At 35.4% G+C, this 16,492-nt stretch overlaps 1 protein-coding gene across 2 annotated transcripts in view; it reads right to left on the reverse strand.

Annotated features, from left to right (window-relative positions):
• LOC125225634 (cuticlin-4) overlaps positions 1–15,726 on the reverse strand; it is a 58,946-nt gene extending 43,220 nt beyond the window's left edge. Inside the window, exon 1 of one of the 2 annotated variants that reach the window (XM_048129441.1) lies at positions 15,595–15,726. The gene's annotated coding sequence lies outside the window, so the exon portion shown is untranslated. Of the gene's footprint in view, positions 1–15,568 lie in introns of both variants that reach the window. The other variant, XM_048129442.1, reaches the window with a different exon arrangement.
• Between the last annotated feature and the right edge of the window lie 766 nt (positions 15,727–16,492).

A 16,492-nucleotide genomic window follows, 5' to 3' on the forward strand; every position in this document is an offset into this window, starting at 1 on the left:
CCTAATAGTACGGTACGAGAGTGAAAAGCTTAATTACTTATATCACTATTGTATACAATACTTTTTCTATGAGATCATCTTCATCATAAATGGACGAACAATATCATCATTCAAGTTAAAATTAATGTTAATAGCGTCGTTCACCGTAGTATCAACATCGAATTTCCTAGCAACCAATTGTTTGTAATAACTATATCTGATTGGTCGATAACGCGACAGATAAAAAAATGTGTTTCAGATGCAGAAAAATTTGACGTTCTATTTTTGAAATTATTATAGTTGACTAAAGTGAACTGTAATGAAATATTATAGTTGCCAAGTGCCAAAGACTATCCAACACTGAAAAGTCGGTACTTATTAGGGCTCTGGATACACGTGATTCACGCCGAACCGTAGCTACGTGATCTTAACACCGGCGGTATAGTCCATTTCAAATACGAAGGCCCGATGGCACTTGAGACGGTCAATTATGGTTAACAATAGGATTAGTGATAACAAAAGATACCTGATTGCACCGACAAAAAGATTGCACCGACGCGTGCCAATTTGAAGTGGGCCTAATTAGATAACAAAAGGCAAACATTATGAGCCCTATTGTTAAGTTTCGAGTGCCATCGGGCCTTCGTATTTGAAATGGACTATACTAAGATCACGAATTTCACGAACACGGCAAGGTACGTACCTCGTACGCACGTACGTACGTACTTGCCTTAGCGCCCGGATTCACGTGACACGCCGCGGGCCGTGACACGCCGCCGCCCGAACTAAGTTCGTGTGCAGAGCTTCAGGTGGCGGTTCCGTTGGGTACTTATCGTACGTTTTGTACATTCAACTCACCCGGGAGAAAACCAAATCATGACTATTATTGAATTATCACTTAATACCTATAGACTTAATACTGGACGAAAGTTTTTTTACATATGAATTAAACTTATATTTATGTTTTGCTTCGATTTTTATACAATACATATAACTAGCGGCCCTCCCCGGCTACGCACGGGGATTATGATAAAAATTGTTATAATAAGTTATCCGTAAAAGATAGACATATGCTATCGCGGACTTTTTTGTAGACCTATTAGAGAGACACAATTTTCCAATACATTATTTTGATATAGCTCAAACGGTTTCGGCAGCGTTTTCGATTAAAGCTCTCAGCCAGCGGGATTTTGTCCAACTCGATTAGAAAATATCGTCATATTTCAACCAATTCAAACAAAACTTTAACAAATTATATACCTAAACTTCCTCAAGAATTACTCTATTCATAAGTGAAAACCATATGAAAACCCGTTCAGTAGTTTTTGAGTTTATCACGAACACACAGACAGACGCGGCGGGGGAGTTTATTTTATAAGAGAAGATTAAGTGATTTATGGCGTCTGTTTCCGATTTTATTGAAATTAAAACTAGCAAACTGTCCGATGCCTTACACTATATACCTGTATGGTAAATTTCAACCTGTGTTACGTTACGTCTTAATATTGTTTATTTTTTGACATGTGCCGTCAGAATCCTCAAATACTCTACACTAACTTAAAACTGTATGTGGTGACAGTTTAGTATAGTATGGAGTAACTATTGTCCCAGAGCTGTAAGAAGTGTAAGATCCTCTTTTTCACACATGACAGCGTCCACAAAACGTAAAATCCTGTAATAATGGTTAAAAAAATCAAGTACTTAAAATAATATTTTATACAATCGCGATATAATACAAAGCTTTTCAGTCGAGTACCATGTTTAATAGTACGGTACGAGAGTGAAAAACTTAATTATATCACTATTGTATACAATACTTTTTCTACGAGTCATCATCTTCATCATCAATGGACGGAAATATCATCATTCATGCAAGTTTAAATTAATGTTAATAGCGTCGTTCACCGTTGTATCATACAACATCGAATTACCTAGCAACCAATTGTTTGTAACAACCGTCTCTGATTGGCCGATAACGCGACAAATAAAAAAAAATGTATTTCAGATGCAGAAAAATTTGCCAGGTATCGCAAATTAGTATATAAATTGTATGATGTTCTATTTTTGAAATTATTACAGTTAACTTAAAGTCAACTATAATGAGATTAAGTACATATATTATTATAGTTGAGTCGGAACTGCCATAAAGTATCGAACACTGAAAAGTTAGCACTTATAGTTTAGTCTGTGGTGTCCTAATTGACAGATTACAGTCGACGAGTAGAAAAATAATATTTCGCTTACTTTAAACATTAGTACATTACATCAGAGGCCGGGAAAATGAGGATTTCCGGCCAAGTGGGTATATACGGCCGAGCGAGCGTGCGAGCGAGGCCGGATAGGGATACGAGGCCGGGAATCCGTTTTCACGCCGAGGCATGTATAGTGCTTTTCTCAAACATACAATGAAATAAAAAAAATGCTCTAAAGGACAATATTTTATAAAAAAAAGTTACTTTGCAGGCCTAGGCCTAAAAAATAATATGAAATCCCTTTACAGTCCTCTCGAGTTGTTGCGCCCAAAAAGCGATACTTCCCAGCCCATTTTAAGGAACGTAAAGACAATATTTCATTGCATGTTTGAGAAAAATCTAAAACATGTTACATTTTTGCGGATCTTCGTTAGTAAGTATTTTACGATATTAATTTATAACGCAAGATTTACTTATTAAACTATTTATCATTAATTTTTATTTTTAAACTAGTGCTGTGGCAGAGTGTAATTTCGATTCAAATGACATTTCAGTAAGTTGATAGAAATCGTATATTTGTTTAAGCGCCTCCTTGTCCATAGGGCCTAATCGATTCAACCAATTCGAAATTAATCGTTAGATTTGGCAAACGATACGTCTTAGCCACATCGCAACATACTTCAAAACAAATGTGTCAAAAATGTGAATTTACGGATCCGGGACAATAGTTCTGATGAAATTCAGAAACACGACGCTTAGCCATATATTTCTGGTCAAGCATTATTATGTTATTCTCAAGGTTTTCACATTTATTCTTTCATTTATTATGTATGAAAATGAAAAAGATTTTTATATAAAGTGATTTACCTACCAAGTGGCTTCATTTAATTAATATTTAAGCTTGCTACTATGTAAGAATATAACGTAATCTTAAATGTAAACAAGACAAACAGCAGTGTAGGTGAACAAAAGAGCAAGTTTATGATGACTTTTATACTCCAGGCAAAAAAATATGCACACATGTGCGCGGGGCCACGGCTAAGACAAAAAAATGACAGCTTCAGTTCTTATCAGTTTCGATACATTAAATAATACTTTTAGATAGTATATTCCTTTAAAGCACTGTATTGTTTGACGAACGAGCTCAGCTATCTTATTGTGGTGGTATTTTGCAAATAATAAGTGCAGTTCCACCACGTGGTAATAAAGACAGTAAAATTTACGAGCAGCCTTTTGTACGTGAAGCTGAGTGAAGTGAGCGATGTGTTATTTTTACATTTTAGGATTTTTTTATTTAACCTGGATGGGGCAGTTTGGAATTTCAGTTTATTTCAATTAGTCACTTGTAAGATCCCAGTTGATCAATACTTGAAGGCCTTGACATTTTACTTTAGCGGTGAATTTAAAAGTTATTGTCTTGTTGTTTTGTTAAGTTTTTGTATTGTTACTGTTAATGTTTGAAACTCTTAACAACGAAGAAAAGTTTGGTGTGGAGATATGCCACCAGAGTCGGAGATTCAACTTTATGTAGTCTGTGCAAGGATCGGACACACAATAAGTTTCCGTGTCGTCATGGTACTACAGGATCTATCGCGAGGCATTTGACGTCAGTTCATTTGAAATCTGCTGTTACTGTTACGACATCAAACGAGTAAGTTAATTTTTTAAATAGGTGTAATCCATAATAAGTAAATGAAAGCAGCAAAGGTCTAAGTTTAAATACCATGACAAAATAATTTTAAAGTTATTGCATGTAAATAGTATAACGAAGCTCACTTTATTAAGCAGTGCCTATTAAGCAATCAGTAACAAATGGCTTAGTTATTATATTAATTATTATTTTTGAAACAATATATCAGTTATAAAACAGTGTTTACATCTTAATAAAATGATAATCCTGCGCCTCGAACACTCTTAAAGTAGACTTTTTTTACTACCATCAATCTTATTACTATATAACGTAATTACTTAATTAAATAGTGGCTATAACAGTTAAGTAAGTTGGCGTAAAATGTATAACATAATTATTAACTAGTTATATGTTAAAATTACGTTTCCGTGGATGTCATCCTGTCGTCACATTCTTAATTTTTATACTAAATTGACAAATTTCTTACTCCTTGCATCAATAATTGAATGGTACCGTGGATACTTATCTACCTATTAAATCTTATTAATCAGAGGGTAACTAGAGAGTTTTTGTCAACGAACATTGCAGACACATAATAAGCAGATTCAAGGGTATCACGGTGCACGGATAAGCCCATATTACCACGTTAACGCATGGTATTTTTCAACCACAACCACTCAACAGATAATGGTATACTTAGTGCCATTTTACTAAACATAAAAGTAATATTTTAGTGAAAGTATAAGCATTTTTTGAATTTGTACTCGAAGCGTCGGTTGTAGCGTAGAGACAATGCTAACAGTGGTTATTTAATAATAAGTCGAATTTAGAATTATAACTGTTGAAAACCTTTGGATAGAGTAAAAAACTCAAATGTCTGGAAGGAAACTTTATCTGAAACGGTTACCAAATCTAGCAGTTGCCCTTACAAAAGGTTACCTACCCATATCGTTGGTATTTTAATAACCACTTCTAAATTAAGCCTATCGGAAACCCCGGATCGTTTATTTGGTTATATTTATTTATTACTTACATATTAATATTTGAAAAACCGCAGTATTGAATATAAATTTTAATTCAAAAGTAATTAAGATATAACCTCACGATACCTACATTTTTATTCATAACTTATAGAGACTGCATCCGATCTTATCTTCTCTCATGAAACGCCGCCCGCGGACCGAACGGAAGTGTCACGTGAATTCGTACGTACGTACGTACGGATCTACGAACGTACGTACCCTAATTTCACGTGATTTATTTTCACGTGACGAACGAACCAGAAATCCGTTGCCGTGTATCACGGCAACGTGCGTACGGCAACGTGTTCACGATACACGGTCACGACCGGGAGCCCTAGTACTTATCTAGGTATAGTTTAGTATGTGGTGCCATAATTGACAGATTAAAGTCGACGAGTAGAAAAAACCCTTAATTACCAAACATACGAAATTTCAGAAAATTTCGAGCTTTATCATGTTTCAATCGCGACTCTTTAGTTCAGTATCACGAACAAAAATAAACACGCGTTGGACATCTCAATCAAGTGCCATTCAGATTACAAGTATAGCATGACAAGTGACAACAATGGTATAATTTGCCGAGGGTTAATCAGGTGTTATTGAAGGAGCCGCGCCCTGACACACTGACTCGCTTTCCTCGGCGCGCGCGCCCATCATGGGCCGGAGATGCCTCCTGGCTCGGAATGTTATTGTTATACAAAATGATAGAATATTAATCTTGAAGATAAGATAAATGTACGTTTGCAGTATTACGAAATTATTTGTATTCACTCAGACAAAAGTTACCTATTTATTATGTTTTTTTTCACGGGATAGGAGGCAAACGAGCAGAGAGGTCGGCTGATGGTAAGCGATCACTGCCGCCCATGGACACCAGAAACACCAGAGGTGTTGGAGGTGCGTTGCCGGCCTTTCAGATGGGTGTACGCTCTTTTCTTGATGATTTGAAGATTTGATGTGTATGAGAAGTTAAAAACAAATGAGCGACATATTTTCCGGCTGTCCGGTCCGGCCTTAGGGATTCAGTCTATGAAGCCGGTGGACCTGTGTTTGAATCGCGCAAGGTAAGACTTAATAAGAGCATTAGGTATTTTGTATTATGAACCTAGGTAACTTACCTAGTTAAATACTTATTTATGTACTTACGAGTACTTTTGCCCGCGGCTTCGCTCGCGTTAAATTCGAAAATTGCAGAAAGCTTCATACATACTTCCACCTCCCATTTTAGGGAAGTGGGGGGGTCACTTACGGGTCTATGTCACATTTCATCCCTTCAACTACATCCACTTCAAAAATAATGCCAATTCGTCGCTCCGTTTTGCCGTGAAAGATGGACAAACGAACAGACACACACACTTTCCCATTTATAATATTAAAGTACGGATTTTTTTTGTACTACAAGAGGGCCTTGTCACCTTGTGCATATTCATTTTCATCGCGTAGTCTTATAGTAGTTATAGTCAGTATTTATTTGTAAAAAAACAATAGCCTTATTTAATGTTAACTAATCGAGCGCATTTTGATTAAGTTGTTAAAGTACTATTAATTAAGTGATAAATCAAAGCCCTTCCCACACACTTATAAACAAAACACGCTCTCGGTTACCAATATAATAGGCAGCCAATTTACGCAAGTTTTTAATATTCTCGTCTTAGCGGAAATTAAAACTGGACATGCTCATTAATGCTTTCACCGCGGGGTTTCCGTTACATTCGAAAATATCTCGTAAACATTCAATCTACTTTACAGCCGTATGTGATGTGTTGCTGGTGAACTACAAATAAGTGTTTTGGGACAAAGTCTAACTTTTCTTCTAATCATTTAACTTTACAATATCAATAAGCAAAGAGCGGAATTCTTCATAGCAAAAATCAAACTGTCAAAGGGATTGACCTAACTGTTTTATCGACTTATCGATGTTACGGAATAATATCGCATTAGGTATCCATAATCAACTTAAAAGATTATTCCGTAACATTTGACCTTTTTGATAAGCAACTTGCATCTCCATATTAAAGTAAATCATGTCAGCGTTACATATGTCATTTATGTCGAGTTTTCATGAGTGATTTCCGTGCCGTGTTACTAAAATGGTTAATAATCCTAAAAGAAAAACAATAAAAAATGGATACAGAAAGATTCTTCTCTTAGTTTCAAAGAAGATTCTTCCACAATATATTGCTCTAAATGTGATGTTCATTTACATCAGCTAAAGAAACATTGTGTTGAAAGTCACTTAGTGAGTAAAACTCATTCGTCACAATGCTCAAAAAGTACGAGTACAGACACATTCTATATAGATTTAATCATATTTTTAGTTTCGTTCAACATTCCATGGAATAAGATTGAATCCACAGTTTATAAAAAAATCCAAAAATATATTTGATTTCATTACTTTAACTTTGTTTCGTTAAGTGACAAATATTTATCGATAAGTCGATAAAACAGTTAGGTCAATCCCTTTGACAGTTTGATTTTTGCTATGAAGAATTCCGCTCTTTGTCAATAAGGTACCAATATCTATATGCAAGTAAAAAACACTGTACCCTAAGCATATTCACACATACAAAACAAAAGAAAATTTGCAGTATCCTGAGTCAATAACGCTAAAAGTGGGGTGTTAGTTATTTCTAGATTTGCTAGGCTAGAAAATCCTTTCCTCAATTACGAGTAATATAATAATATAAGTAGATTGTGTCTCAAAAGTAATTATTAACAGCTATAAGTCACCGTTAAAATAACCACAATAATAACAAAAGCAAAACAAGCCGCCTTTACTTTACAAAGCTTCTAATCAAAGATCTCCGTATCCTATTTTAAAAACACAACATAATCTCTTATCATAATCATAATTAGTTACAAGTACCTGTATGTCCTTTTTACGAGTATATGCTTCCTATTTCTTTGGCAAAATACAACACTGCAAACTTTATTGAAAGATAAAAAGTCAGATAAACCCAAGGACCAGAAACCCCATAACATATTCAGATACGAGTAACCTTTAAGCCACATTTTAGGTAATTTAACAGCTTGTCCGAACCCGGGTTTATCAGCCGCATCACGCTAAGAGAGAAAGTGACAATCAATAAGTTATAATGTATTACGTATACTAAATGAACGAGTGAGTAAAAGTGACCCTATAAAAATATTTTCGAGCAGGCTTGGAGTTCCCGTTATCTAAATAAAAATAAATTTGACCTCAATCCTGTTATTTACTTTCTCGCTTAATTTAGTAAAATCAATATACCTACATATAACATAGTATGTATAGTAAAATCAATACAGAAAAAAGCTAAATATATTTGCATAATTGAATTTGCGTCTAATATTAATATGATTTTCGCATAATGCAAATAATATTATGTTTAAATCGGCGTTTGTGACTTAAAATTGTGATGCTAACTTGATAAGTAAGTAATCACTCATGGTTTTAATCCATACTAATATTATAAATGGGAAAGTGTGTGTGTCTGTTTGTCCGTCCTTCACGGCAAAACGGAGCGACGAATTGTCGTGATTTTTTAAGTGGAGATAGTTAAAGAGATGGATAGTGACATAGGCTACTGACATAGGCTACTTTTTGTCTCTTTCTAACGCGTGCGAAGCCGCGGGAAAAAGCTAGTAAAACATAATATGTCTAGCTGGCCTAGTCCATATAATTAAGAAGTGTTAATTAATGATGGTTTAAAAGAAATATCAAGTAAGAAGAAATAAACAAATAATTTATTGATGTTTATTTTAGCGTCATCAGGTCATCACAGTAAATATTGTGCATATCCTCAATGGAGACATTTTTGAGGTGACATTTACTTTCACGGCATTTAAAGAATTGCAGTTTTGACATTATCATAACATTGATCTTTGAGAGGTTCCCAGTATACACACAAAGTAGATACGTAAGTACCTACATGTTTGTAATGTTTACACATCCGTAGCTTCCAATATAGGTACCTATTATAGAGCGTCCACTGGTCACATATGGCAAAAGTTAGTGCAGAAATAGAAAATATTTTGATAAGTAAGTTGAAATGAGAATACGAACCAATTTCATGACAATATTTTGCCGCTAAAACCTTCTACATACCTAAAATTATTATATTTTGCAAGATGCATTGCGTTGCACATTGCACAACCCAAACAATCCCCAAGATGGCAGGTCGCAGTGCGTGACGTCTACTTACAAAACCCAAATGCATCCAAACAATGGAATGGGAAGCCCACTAGTTTCGCAACTTTGCCACTCCAGTAATAGCTGCGCCGTGTACTCACATCCGCCCGAGATAAGGTTAAACTGAAACACTGTAACATGGCTACCTACACTTTTAGTTCGCTTTCGGTTTTACTTATTTGCGAAATGATTTAGTGCGGTGCGAATGCGAACTGAAGTATGAGTACGGATAGGTGTACTATGTAAAAATATTTTCTCCTGCTGCATTTCATATTAAAAGTAGATATTTTCACACTTATACTGACTTTTGTAATTTCCATCAAATAGGTAATCAAGGATTTACATGAAAAACAGTGGCATATGATGAAGTGGACCTGCTGATAACGATGAGATTTTTTTACAATAAGTTAAAAGTATACGTACCTATTATGTATTTTTTATAAATTTGGACGGGTTAAGTATCTATTTTATTTGCAAGAACGAGCTTATGCACATACACAAAGATTTTATATTATTACGTTAATTTAATAATACCTGAAGCGTGCGACCTGGTTACGAAAGTTTGCCGAAACCTACTGATGGCCGGATGTCCTGTGCCACCCCACATTTTTGGGGAATCGTGTGATGCGTTAAATACCTAACGGTGAATACACACACACACAGCACACTAACTTTGACACATTTTCATTAAAATATAGTGTACGTACAATACATAGATTATACAGCGATTACAGCGTGTGTATTCCATACGGGCGAATATCTTAATAACGATTAGTATCGGACCTAAGGAGCCTCACTCGCTACATGGTTTTTTTATAGATGAGATTTTTTTTCATACAGTCAGCAGCAGAAGTTGCTATACACCCAGGGTGCTCAAAGAGCGGTTAGCGTTTAAATTGTCAAAAAGTTGTTGACTGTCATGGTAGCATTTATTTGTGAGCGCTCAGCATGGCACAAATATCTTAACAGTCGCTATTCATTAATTGCTATACTTACAACAAGTCATTCTTACCTGAGCTGTCAGAAAACCATTGATATCTAAGCGGTTAACGTGTCAAATATACCTGAACAATTTGGCAAAATAGACGTTTAGCGCATACAAATATGTTCAAATATTGAACGAATATTAATAGTTCCGGGCAAGCGTTTTGACAGCCATCGAAAGCAGTACAGTCTTGTCATCCCATACATCCGTCTCACGTTTTTCTCTTCAATAATTTGACAGGTGCAATTTACTAACGTAAGTATTTAATCTACTTTTCAGCATGAACATCGAAACGCCTGACACATAGCGAAAACTAAATGATGCCGAATTTCGGGACAGTTGTCAAGGCACGTTATAGTCTCATTTAAAGTTCGTTTGCTTTTCAAACCTGGGTGGCTAGCCGAATGGCACAATCGCTCACGAAACGCTCACGAAACGAAGCGCTAGTAGATATCTATCTCTATCGCGCTTGCGTATTGGCGCGACAGAGCCAGCGGCGTATCGCTTTCGTTTGGCGTCGGAGAAATGCCATTCGGCTACGGGGCCTGAGGTTACTGGTTCAAGTCTCGGCGGAGACACGCGTAAAGTTGATAGTTTTTTTGGGTTTTAGTTTTTCTTGTTTTTTTATTTGTTTTGAGTTTTTTTTGCATAAGTTTTAACGATAATTCTAAATTATCTTGAACGTACATTCCAGAACCAGAATAGGCAAAATATGCTCCGTAAAATATTACCGATATCAGATGTATGGCTTAAATATACGGCTGAAATATATCGGTATCGGTCCTACATCGGATATCGGATCGGATAATGTGAAAACGCACTAAGACGGAAGTATTACTTTCAGATTATTTTATTTTTATTAGTTTAAAAAATGTTTTACCACAAACAGCTAAGGTACAGCGGGACAAATCTTGACTTGTAACTGGTCCATGTTTGCATTATTAAATAAAGTGTCCATCGGTTATATTATGGTAGGCGTGTTCAGTGTTTTACCGACATAGTAATTAAGACTCCAAAGCGGGTTCTTCGTGATATTTATTATAATTTTACGAAGCGTCACAGAAACAAAGTTCACTTCTTCACGCGAAAGAACTAACTGACAGGTCGCCGTTCGGGTAGCCAAATTACAAAAATATATCAATCTTTGGGTAAAATTACGAGATCTTAGAACAAATTAAATTATTCTCATTTGAAAATATTTATTTTATTATTTCGTGATCCGATGGCCGAGTGGTTTTACAGGCATCCGTCCGGTTAACGGAGTACGCTGGTTCGATTCCAGCTCGGAACACTTGGAGGCCTTGGTCACTTATTCTTTGTATATGAAATTTATTTAATGTTTATAAAATTACGAGATATTTAACACTGCCTTAGAATAATCATATCAATAATTTGTGAAGTTATGAGATTCTTAACAAGTGAATACATGTAGAGCTCAACATCATAGTGTAATAATAAAAAAATGGATTAGTTACAATTGCCCCCCAGTCGAAATTTGCCCCGCTGCACCTTACATATTATTCAGACGGCACTATAATCAGAATGAGACAAAAGTTGTCAAACGATTTACGGCTAATTTATCGAGCATTACTTAACCTCACACTCAGCTTGGATTTTTTAAAATATCGTATATTCTTAACGGGGAATAAAACAATAAATTTATAGGCCAATTTTATTCATCAAATTCTTTGAAAAGTTTCTTGATTATCATGCTAAGCGTTGGTACGGTACCTCCTGCCAATTGCAAACTATGCGTTATAGCAAAATAGTTTAATGTTTTGTGAAGATTATAGGAAATATTGTTTGTTGATAACTATGACGAGAACTATTCCTTTCACTTCTTGTCACCAATAAAATTATCACTGCATTTAGTTTTCGGTGCCTTGGCGAGCTATCAATACTGAAACAGAAACGAAAAGAGATAATTCAAATTGCATTTTGATTTAGATTACTATAAAATACATTATTTAAATAAGGCTTTGTTCTTACTTTCATTTGACTGCAACTATCTATTTCTTTATTTCCTGCAATTGTCAACTAACTTCTGGAAAGCAATATTATAAATAAATATTCGAAATATTGCTTTTTACAGCACAATAACTATCGTGAACCGTTTTTATTAAAGAATACGGCGATTGATGAAAATGATAAAATAATACTTATGAATATTTATCATATTTGTCAATTTTGACATTTTTAGTTAAGTTGGAGCATAAGCAACTAGGCTATCGTCCACGAGCTCGAAAATAAATAAATAATTATACGCAATATAAACGCACTACGCTCAATTAAAATTATTATATCAACTCGCTAGCAAACCGCAGCAACTAATAAACGGCTGCAGTATTTTTTTGGTTAATCACATGAAATGTTGATGCTTAGTTACCACTGAAATAACAACTGCTTAGCAACTGGTGGCACCCTGGCTGCTGACGTGCGTGATTGACAGGGCGTGTAGGTATTAATGACAGCGGCTTGTATTCGACTGCTTAGTTACCACTGACATTCTAACCGTTGTTGTCATTGTGATTAAATAAGAGTGTATGTGTTAAATAAAAACTCAGGTGTTAAGATATATGTGACGAACTGAAAGCCTACGTGAAAATGACAACTTAGAAGTCACTATTTTTGTGACGATTGAAGAGTATAGGTTTTCTTGGACACCCTGCCCGCTCAGGTATATCTGCTGCTGACTGTACATAATAATTCAGCACGCAATTTATTATGTGAATTATGTCCACATCAATTAGAGTACCTACCTAAACTTCATTACGACATGACGTTTAATATGTTATGACAAAGTAAATTGGACGGCGTACATTGCTTCTTGGCCTGATTTAAAAAAATATTTACTCTTAATTAATAACACTTTTTAACAAAATGATTATCCTTTACGATTTGTATAATCAGATTCTTTAACTGGATAGCTACTTTATTCGCTCGTATGAAATCCACACGCTGTATAAACGACATCGAGAGAATATCAACTATAAAGCTTGAAGGTCAGTGTTTGATTGTGTGTGTGTTTTTAACATAGGTACATCAACATACATACAATGACGCCTGTATCCCACAAAGAGGTAGGCAGAGCACATGAATTACTCAAATTTCAGTGCCACTTCTGGCAGAAAGGGGTTGAAAGAAAACGAAATTGTGCCATTCCAGTCACAGGTTGCCATCAGCATCTCGCCTATGCCACAATTTAATCCATAACCACAATCGACTTCTACGACACCCATGAACAGTAATTTTCTACTACATAGTAGAAAAGTTGCGTATAAGCAAATAAGTAAACATATCTAAGCAATAAGAGTAACCCCAGTAGGTAAACCTATAAAATGCGAGGTGTGTGACGGCTGACCTACTTTCCACCAGCTGCCATACCACATGTCGCTTCTTCGGCCAATTCTTGCCAAGCGGTACTAATCCTATTTAACTACTAAATAAGTTCCACTTTCCCGTGAAATATGTGTAAATACATCCACACCTGTATTTCCAGAAGGGGTAGGCAGAGCACATGAAATGGTGTGCCACTTTTAGCTACAAAGCGATCGACAGAAAACGAAACATATTGTGATATTACAGTGACTAGCCAATTTTATGACAATCTTTTGTCACTGAATGTTGTCAAAGCGGACCCCAGGCTCTCATGAGCCGTGGCCAAAGACCTATATAACTTCGTATAGACCGATAAAGTCTAAGAAAAACAACGTACCTACCCCAAAACCATACAGAAAAAGGAACGGTGAACTAGATGGCGCTAATATTAATATTTACATTTTAAAACATATCAAGCTAAGAATATGGGCCAAATTGTCAAAACTGAGGTTCAAAAGTTTTAAGCCTGTGTCGAGAGATGGCAGTCTATACACTGTGATTGTGATTACACATTTTACTTTGACAGTAACTCTCTTTAATACTCGATCCTCTTTGGCCGTGGCGAATGCCGGGATAACGCAAGGAGGATGATGAGGTTCGTAGCCTTAAGCCTACACCCCAATAGGGAACTTGACTGTAGTTAAAATACAATATTTTATACCATGCACGAAATAAAGCATCAGATAATTATAAGAAAAATATGGACAGAATTTATTTTTTAATCCAATTTGTATTTAATCAGTCAAGTAGAAATATACAGAGTGTAACAAAAATGGTGGTGATCCGTTTAAGGGCGTACTCAGTATCGTATTCTTATCAGGAAAAAGTAGAAGAAAATTTTTTTTTCGCTAAAAAAAATTTCTCTTTTGTATGAGCCGGACAAAGATAAAAAATTTTTTTGCGAAAAAAAATTTTTATCCTACTTTTTCCTGATGAGAATACGATACTGAATACGCCCTTAAACGGATCACCACCATTTTTGTTACACCCTGTATAAAGTAACTGAGTTGACCGTGACGTCACTCAATTCGATTTCATATAAATCCCATATTGGCAAGTCGTTCAAATTCGTTTTGACAGTTCTTAAAAAGAAGCTGATTTGACTAGGATGCAAGTAGTTGGGGGTGGTGAAATTCTTTATCGGTGTGTGCAAAATACAGTAAAAAACGGTAAACAAATGCGAATGCATTTGAAACAGCGATATCCGCGCGAGAGATAATTTTGGTTGTGTAAGTGAAAGTAAAATTATGCAACTTTCTACCACGGGGCGGCGCGGTGTTCGCTCAGGTTTGACATTTCATTACGCTGATATAGATATTCTTTATTAATAAATCTAATGAGATATTTATTCTGAGATTTTCTTTGCACCGACGATCCATGATGCATAAGCATTATAGCCAATTGCTTAGTAGCACAAGCCGATAGAGTTAGGTACTCGTACCTACTTACAAAGTTTACGAGTTTATAATTTTTGCATGTTTAAAAATAATCCATACTAATATTAAATGGGAAAGTATGTAAGTATGTCTGTTTTTTTGTCCGTCTTTCACGGCAAAACGGAACGACGAATTGACGTGATTTTTTAAGTGGAGATAGTTGAAGAGATGGAGAGTGACATAGGCTACTTTTTGTCTCTTTCTAACGCGAGCAAAACCGCGGGCTAAAGCCAATAATGAATAAAAATACTTTTACCAATCATCGTTACTTTTTCAATTGAGATTAAATACTTCAAACTAAAATTATAGTCGTTTAGTTTAAGCTACTTACCGTTAATGATTAGTGATAATTAAGCATAGATTAAAGAGAGCGGTTAATTACTTTTATTATCTTTAATTACCTAATCCTTTTTGTAGGTAATTAGGTACTAATTAGTGAAACAATAACTTCCATACTACTAAAAAGGTTGTAAGTATCCATATAGTTTGCAGGATCTTGACGCATGTGACGTCATTGCGTGTTAATAAAAAATATCTACACCGTTTCCTTGCGGTAGTAATTTTCAGGAAAAAAACAGTGAAGTCTATTTTCTTTTAACTCCTGAAAATTTACCTATTCACAAGGTATTTTTTAAATTCCTTTTAATAACAAGATGTGGCCGAAGTTTTCCTTTGATTTCAGATCATTTTCCTTTTTTTTTCAATTAACACCTATTAGTAGCGTCCTAAGAATATGTAAAACCATTTCCATTCAGCAAATCCGATTTTCCACAATCACGTAATCACACACAAATCCAAATCTACCTTGTGGCAGCAGGCAGATCCAGGCGGAACAGTTTCAGGATAACACTGGCTACCGATCACTGCTCCAGTTCACACACACACATCCAACACAGTCTGTCACTTTCGTTGCGCGGCCGGCGCGCGAGCGGTACGAGTACTGGGCGCGGGCGCGTCGCCACCTGCGTTATATACGCGAGAAAGTTCGCTCGGATCCTATCAGAATCAGAATCAGAATCAGAATAGTTTATTTGCTAGAATACTTAAAATTAACATATCGTACATGATGTTGAGGTACATTAGGTGACAGTATTCAGTCGGTGAACGACATGCAAAAATTATAAAAACATGAAAACATTATCAACACGATAGCATTTTCATAATATACCTTAATACAATTACAGTCAATGCAAAAATCACAATAAAATTACAATGCAAATTAAAATAAAATAAATGTAGTCAAGATAATTATAAAATTAGTACATGTCAGTCATTATAATTAAAGTAACAGTTTAAAGTCCATAAATTCCTTAATACTATAAAAACAATTGTCATTTAGCCATTTGGTCAGCACTATCGAAAATCTATTATAATCCATTTGCCTCATATCATCAGGAAGGTTGTTATATAAGACAATGCACATATTATACGCATTCTTGCGATAGATCGCAGTATGACAAGGGGGCTGATACAAAAGGCCAATGTATTGAGCTCTTTGGTTACCTGCAAATACATCAGATCTATATCTAAAGAGCTCGGGATGTTTTTTGACAAACAGACATGCTTTTTTTATGTACATGCACGGTAGTGGTAAAATATTTAATTTTTTAAAGACTGGAATGCAGCTATCAGGAATCGAAATATTGGCAATGGCACGAATGCACTTTTTTTGTCTTATAAAAGCTCTAATTGCGTCAACGGA

Source organism: Leguminivora glycinivorella, chromosome 4 (genome assembly GCF_023078275.1).
Source record: "Leguminivora glycinivorella isolate SPB_JAAS2020 chromosome 4, LegGlyc_1.1, whole genome shotgun sequence".
NCBI lineage: Eukaryota > Metazoa > Arthropoda > Insecta > Lepidoptera > Tortricidae > Leguminivora > Leguminivora glycinivorella.